The 7,173-nt window shown below is 44.9% G+C and overlaps 1 pseudogene; it reads left to right on the top strand.

Annotated features, from left to right (window-relative positions):
* Positions 1-1,893: 1,893 nt before the first annotated feature.
* LOC107529977 (obg-like ATPase 1 pseudogene) lies at positions 1,894-4,416 on the top strand (annotated as a pseudogene).
* The last annotated feature ends 2,757 nt before the right edge of the window (positions 4,417-7,173 follow it).

The following is a 7,173-nucleotide window of genomic DNA, read 5'->3' as shown; positions in this document are numbered from 1 at the left end:
TGAATTTGAAAGAATAGATTAAGAGAATTCTAATATACAGGCTCTCTCTATGTATTGGTGAGGATTCAAACAGCTGTAGAATATGTCATTTTTCTGGGGTATCTTCTTTCTTTGTGGCCCAGTCACACTTACACTGCCCACCTTCACACTAAATTTTTTATTGACAGAGATGGCCCTTCAAGGTCTGTTCTCCTCTAAAGCCCAGACTCTGCAGCCTGGAGGATAGTCCAGCTGTTGTAGTGGAGTATATCTTCCAGGGCATTCTATTATAAAATATGGAAAGAAAAAACATCTTAATCCAACTATTCACTAATTTCTGAACCCTTCTTACAATTTGCTGATTAACCAGTAGTTGAAAAAGGCCATACAGAGACCTCACTGCCTCCTTAAATTAGGTGACTCATTCCACTCTTTGAATGGCTTTATTCATATGCATAGCCAATAGCCATCTCCCTAGAATGTCTTTTCCATTGCTCTTAATTATTTTCTGTATTCTGCTCAAATAGGTATGGAGCTGGAATTTCAGCTCATTCTACATGTGGCATAGAAACAACACTGAAAGCTTCTCTTCCTTAATATAGTGATGCATAAAACAAACAACCCATCCAAGCACATTGTGCAAATAAGTAACTGCCTGGCAAGTTAGAAGAATTCAATGAAAAGAAACAAAACAAAAACAGAAAAAAAACCACGAAATCAAAACACTGAGATCGGGTATGTGGCAGAACAGCTGCAATGAATAAAGGCTACAGACACTGTCTAGAAGAAGGAAGACCCTCACCACACACACACCACCACCAGATTTATGGCTTAAAACCAGCAGAGACCAGCTGGATCCAACATGGTGCCTAATTTCACCTAACAGTAACCCCTAGCCTCTTTATACACTCATTTTAATACATCAGCATGCTGAACCACACACCCAGTACCACCATGATTACAAACTGAAAGTCCATATAAGGACATAACATGGCTAATCGAGTTCCTCTGAGAAATCTCCATCCCTTTCCGTGGGAAAAATTTAAAAAAAAAAGTTTTTATTGATTTTTTTTTTTTTTTAGAGAGAGAGAGGAAGGGAGAGGGAGAGAGAGATAGAAACATCAACATTGATTGGCTGCCTTCTGCATGCCCCCTGCTGAGGACTGAGCCTGCAACCTGGGTACGTGCTTGGACTGGGAATCAAACCTATGACCTCTTGGTTCATGGGTAAATGCTCAACCACTTAGCCACACCAACTGGGCCCTGGAAAATTTTAAATATTCCTTCTCTTAATGAAAACCCTATCTCCTGATTAAATGAACCTCAAGAAAGGAAGAAAATTCCACTAAAGGGGGGCTAGTCTGTCTGTAACATAGCCTGTTCTCTGTCTCACTGCTTCATTAATAAACTCCCTTTCACTTTATTTATTTAAATTTTAAAGTTGATTTTAGAGAGAGAGGAGGGGAAGAGAGAGAGAGAGAAATATTGACTTGTCATTCCACTTACTTATGCATTCATTGATTGATTCTTTTATGTGCCCTGACCAGGGATTGAACCCACACCTCAGCATATCAGGATGATGCTCTAACCCAATGAGCTACCTTTAAAATATATGCTGACTTGTGTTTAAATTCTTTCCTGTGTGAAGCCAAGAACCCCAGGTCCCCAGACTTCCAAACACCTGCATCAATACCACCTCTAAAGCACCAAAAATGTGCTTCTTTCACTGCAAATCTGTTAGCAGAGCCTGTTTCCTACCCAAGGACAATGTAGGGGTACCCTCTACTCAACCCTCAGAGTAGACCGAAACCATGCATGGTGAGTGTCAAGCAGAGTGGTCATTGGAGCCAAAGAGAGAAAGAAAAGTCATATGTGGGTAGTAATTATGCAGAATTAGCTGCTCTTTTTGGACCAATGGTACAAGAAGAAAGAGAGGTGCACTTTGTAGGAGAGACAGCTGGGGCAAGTGTCTTTTTGAAAGCAGAAAGGTTCTGTCTCACATCAGTGGGAGTAAAAGCATATGCTCGGAGAGAAATAATGAGCTATGCTAAATATAGAACATCCTATGCAAATGCTTGTACTGAAGACTGGCTGTCTAAATACTGAATGACACGAATTATAATCATTAAAACAAGAAAGTATAGAAATATAGACAATGGATGCCTTTATAGTAAATGTATTTCAAAAAGGTTATTTTTTCTTTTCATTTTTTTTCAGCAATGTATCTCCTTAGAACTAGAGGGGAAATGGTTGCATTATGATATCAGTTCTTAAAATTAAACTCTCAGGATAATTTAGTAGCTTTTACTAAAGCTCCTATAGGCCAGTATCTTTGCATAATCCCATTTAACCTTCATTCCCATGTGGTAATATAACACTTTCCTCATTTTAGAGATGTGGAAACTAAAGCTTTATGAAGTTAAGCATATTGCTCAAGCATTTGCACAATCAGCAAGTGGCAGAACCAGACTTTGAACTCAGGTCAAGTGACTCAGAATTCAGACATGGGACGTCCGTCCCCACATCCAATTGTTGGGTGAGTAAGGGGAGCTAACAGGGAAGAAAACAAGGTGAGGTGGTGGACTGGACACTGTATCTCTCCTAAGGGCAAGCTTGGATCTGAATAAAGTGGCATCTGAGATGAGGCTTGAAGGACAGATAGAAGTTAGATTTTAAAATCAGGTCCAGAGGCATGGATGCATGGAACAGACTGACAGATCTCAGCGGGGAGGGAGGGAGGGGGAGAAGGGGAGATACTAACCAAAGAACTTATATGCATATGTGCATAGCCCCTGGACACAGACAGTAGTGTGGTGAGGGGTGGGTGCTTGGCAGAGACAGACAAAGGGGAGGTAAGGGGGACATCTGTAATACTGTCAACAATAAAAAACCAATCAGGTGGTAGCGAGGCATTGGCCTGCCCTCTCTCCTCCTTACTCTCCTTCTCCCGCTGCCAGGAGGACCTTTATGTCACTGCCTCTGAGGCTCCATGTCATCACTAGCCAGCAGCATGATGCCTCCCCAGAAAAGGAGGTGACGAAATTAAACCATCTCCAATCACTGGAAGATAATTGGGAACCCCCTTGAAAATGGGCATTGTTGGATTGCCAAGTGCTGGGAAAGGTACCTTCTTCAATGTGTTAACCAATAGGCTTCAGCAGAAACTTTCTGCACTGTTGATCCTGATGAGAGCAGAGTACCTGCGCCAGACGAAAGGTTTGATTCTCCTTGCCAGTGCCACAAACCGGCAGGCAAAATCCCCGCCTTTCTAAATGCAGGGGCTGTCACGGGTCTTGTGAAAGGAGCCCCCAATGGACAAGGCCTGGGAGGTGCCTTTTTGTCTCATGTCAGTGCTGTGACGGAATCTTTCATCTATCACGTGCTTTCGAAGATGATGGCATCACACGTATTGAAGGACGTGTAGACCCTGTTGGAGGTACAGGAATAACCCACGAAGAGCTTCAGCTTAAAGGTGAGGAAGTGGTTGGGCCCAGAATAGATAAACTAGAAAAAGGGGCTGTGAGAGGGGGAAGTGAAAAACTCAAACCTGAATATGACCTATTGCGCCGTCAAATCCTGGGTGAGAGATCAAAAGAAACCTCTTTGCTTCTGTCATGACTGGAATGACAAAGAGATTGAAATGCTGAATGAACACCTATTTCTGACCTCAAAACCAATGGCCTACTTGGTTAATCTTTCTGAAACAGGCTACATTAGAGAGAAAAACAAATGGTTGATGAAAATTAAAGAGGGGGGCCCTGGCCGATGTGGCTCAGTTGGTTGAGTGTCATCCTGTCCACGGAAAGGTCGTGGGTTCAATTCCCGCTCAGGGCACATACCCAGCTTGTCGGTTCGAGTCCCATTTGGGGGACATACGGAGGACAACCGGATGATGTTTTTTCTCTCTCACATGGATGTTTCTCTCTCTCGCTTCTTCTCCCTTCCTCTCTCTAAAACCAATAAAAACGTATTTTTTTAAAAAATTAAAGAATAGGTGCACAGGTATGACTCAGATGACTTGGTCATTCCTTTCAGTGGGGCCTTGGAACTAAAGTTGCAAGAACTGAGTGCTGAGGGAAGACAGAAGTATCTGGAAGCAATGGCCCGAAGTGCTTTCCCAAAGATCATGGAGGCTGGGTTTGGCGCACTCCAGCTAGAACGCGTTTCACTCAGGAAAGGGTCAAAGGCTCCCCAGCTGCAGGGAAGATTCACACGGAGTCTGAAGAAGGATTCACTGGGGCTGAAGTAAGGGAACATGAAGATTTTAAAGGGGAAAGTTCTGAAAATGTGGCTCAAGCTGCTGGACAGTACAGACACTGAGGCAGAAATCATATTGCCGGAGAGGGAGCTGTTATCCTCAGGTTTAATGCACCTCAGCAACCGGAGAAGAGATACAGTTTAGTTATTACTCAGATAAACTTCCCAAAAGGCACATGATTTTTTAAAATTAAAATTTCTGAAAACTAGAGGAACAAAGTTGGGGGAATGGCAATCTTCCGCGAAAGAGTTATTTTTATTTTAAAAATTAAAATACTGTGTACGTTCAGTGCAATACAAGTTCCCTATTGTGAGCAGCTTTGCTTTTCATGCGATTCGGACCCTACTCCAAATTGTGGAAGCTCTCCAGGAGCCGTATCGCTCTCGTGATACGTCACTAATCTCCGTCACGTGTGCCAAGCCTAGCGCGTCTGCCGGTGGGGACAACGTGGTTGCTCCTCTTTGAGTCTACAGGTAATGCAGGTTTGACGGTGCTCCAGATATCTGCACTCAATAAAACATTTGAAGAAATAAATGAATAAACCAGGTGGTGGGGGCTCGCAGGCAGGAAAGGATGCTCCTGGCAGAGGGAATGGCATGTGCGAAAGCTTGGAGGAGAGAGCGCGTGCGGCACTGTGGAGCGTGTGCGGCACTGTGGAGCGCGTGCGGCACTGTGGAGCGTGTGCGGCACTGTGGAGCGCGTGCGGCACTGTGGAGCGCGTGTGGCACTGTGGAGCGTGTGCGGTACTGTGGAGCGCGTGCGGCACTGTGGAGCGTGTGCGGCACTGTGGAGCGCGTGCGGCACTGTGATACATCGTACAGATGGGGTACCCTGAGGATGGGCGTGCAGGGGAGAGATGCGGCAAACTGCTTTCCAGAGGCGGCTGCAGCAATATCTCCCGTCCTGTGTGCTTCTATAGCCCTGCCACCCACCCCCTATCACCAGGTGGAGTTGGATCCTCTCTCTTTGAATATGGGTGGGCTTGTGACTTGTTTGTCCCAAATACACAGTGATGGAAGCGACGCTGAGAGCTTTCTGTGGCTCGGTCATAAAAGGCGACTACATTGTTAGCTGAGACATTGACCTTTGGGGCCCCGAGCAGCCATGCAGGAAGTCTAATGACACCGAGGTTGCCATGCCGTGAGGAAGTCTAGGCCACATGGAGAAGCCATTTGTAGGTGTTCTTGCTGACAGCCCCAGATGAGGTCCCAGCCAACGGGCATGTGACCTAGTTAGAGACACCAACCGCTAGACGTGTGAATGGAGATATTCCCAGATGATTCCGGTCTCCATTAGTTAAATCACCCCAGCCTTTAAGTCGCCTCCGCTGAGGCCCCAGACATCACACAGCAGAAACGACTGTCTTTGTTGTGTCCTGTGTTTCTGACCCAACCAATGGTTGTTTTATGCCACTAACATTTGGGAGGACTTGCTATGCAGCTGTAGTAATTGGAACAGATGGTTGTATTGTGCAAGCAGTTGACTAAATATGTCTGGAGTTCAGGAGAGAGATGTGGGCTGAAGATTTAGCCCTCAGAATAAATTAGCTGAAGCCTTAAGAAGACATGGGGTAATCCAGAAGGGTGTGTAGAATTACAAAGGGATTAACAATGTAACTCTGGGGCATATAAACACTGAAGAGGCAGAAAAGGGGCAAGGAGCAAGAAAGAGACCAAGGTGGAGCAAAATGGGGAGAGAGGGTTATCAAGGACAGCAATGGGTGAGTATGTTTTATGAAATACAGAGATCAGCACTCTCAGATGCTGCAGAGAGAGCACTGGAAATGTGGCCATGAGTCTGACAATAGACAGGTGCCCTTGTCCAGACCAATTTCAGGAAGAAGTGAGGATCATGGGCAGACTGAGGCGTGGTGAAGGGTGAGTGTCTTGCATAGTAGGTGCTTAATAAATATTTGTTGAATGAATGAATCTGATGTGATGAAATAGAAAGAAGTTGATTACAGACGAAAGAACTGAGAAAGAGCTAGCAGAAATAACCAGGGAGCCTTGGTGAGAGGTGGGGGAGCGGGAGGAGGAGATTTTAGCATTTGCAGGGGAGGCTGCAGCGTCCCTTCTTTTCCAGCAGCTGTCCCTCGCTGCCCTTGGCCTACACCCACATCTGGCAAGGGATTTGTACAGAGCCCACTGCACACCCCCGCAGTGGGCAGAGCTGCTCTAAAATTCCAGCCTTGGGACTTTTTTCACCACATCACAGCACTGCCTGGATGACAGTGACATGGGTGAGTTGCCAGCACTTCCCAGAACATGCAAGTGTTTTGTTTAATAAGAGGGCAGGGATCGAGAGAAGGAGAGAGTAGCCAGCCAACTGTAAAACATAGTCACAAACTGTGGGCTCATATGCAAGTGCCGTGGACAAGGTGAAGAACAACATCTATTCTGACAGCACCTCCCTCCTTCCAAGAGCCCATAACACTCTGTAACTCAGATTTGTTTCCCAAGTTGCCCAGTCGAGCACAAACATGCCACCTCCTTTGTGAGAATGTGCTAAGGATCAGAAGGAGGGGGCAGGATGATGCTTTCAGACAATTTAATGTTCTGATTTTTTTACTTAAAACTAAGTTTAGAACTAAGCACATTGCTGTGTTATTTTAAAAATAATAGGTTGGCTCTTTAAAAACTTTTATAGTTTCTGTTTTACATTATCAATTTAAGCTGGTTTTGAGGTTAATTTGCCTGCCACAGATTCTTGACAGGTGACTTAGGGGTGAATTGTGCCAAAAACTTGATGTTTAGTAAGTGGAGAGAATCCTTGTCTAAATATACATTACAATAAAGTATTAAAGGAATAGTGTTTTAATTCAGCTGCCGTTCAGGCCCACTGGTTCTCTATTGGGCCGAGGTCTGTCCTGGGCTGGAGAAATTCTAGACCAATGGAAAATTATGATTGCTTGAAGCAAGTTAGGAAAATGAGTGAAT

This window comes from Miniopterus natalensis, chromosome 11, assembly GCF_054644295.1.
Source record: "Miniopterus natalensis isolate mMinNat1 chromosome 11, mMinNat1.hap1, whole genome shotgun sequence".
In the NCBI taxonomy this organism is placed as follows: Eukaryota; Metazoa; Chordata; class Mammalia; order Chiroptera; family Miniopteridae; genus Miniopterus; species Miniopterus natalensis.
This window is presented reverse-complemented; position numbering and strand designations above follow the sequence as displayed.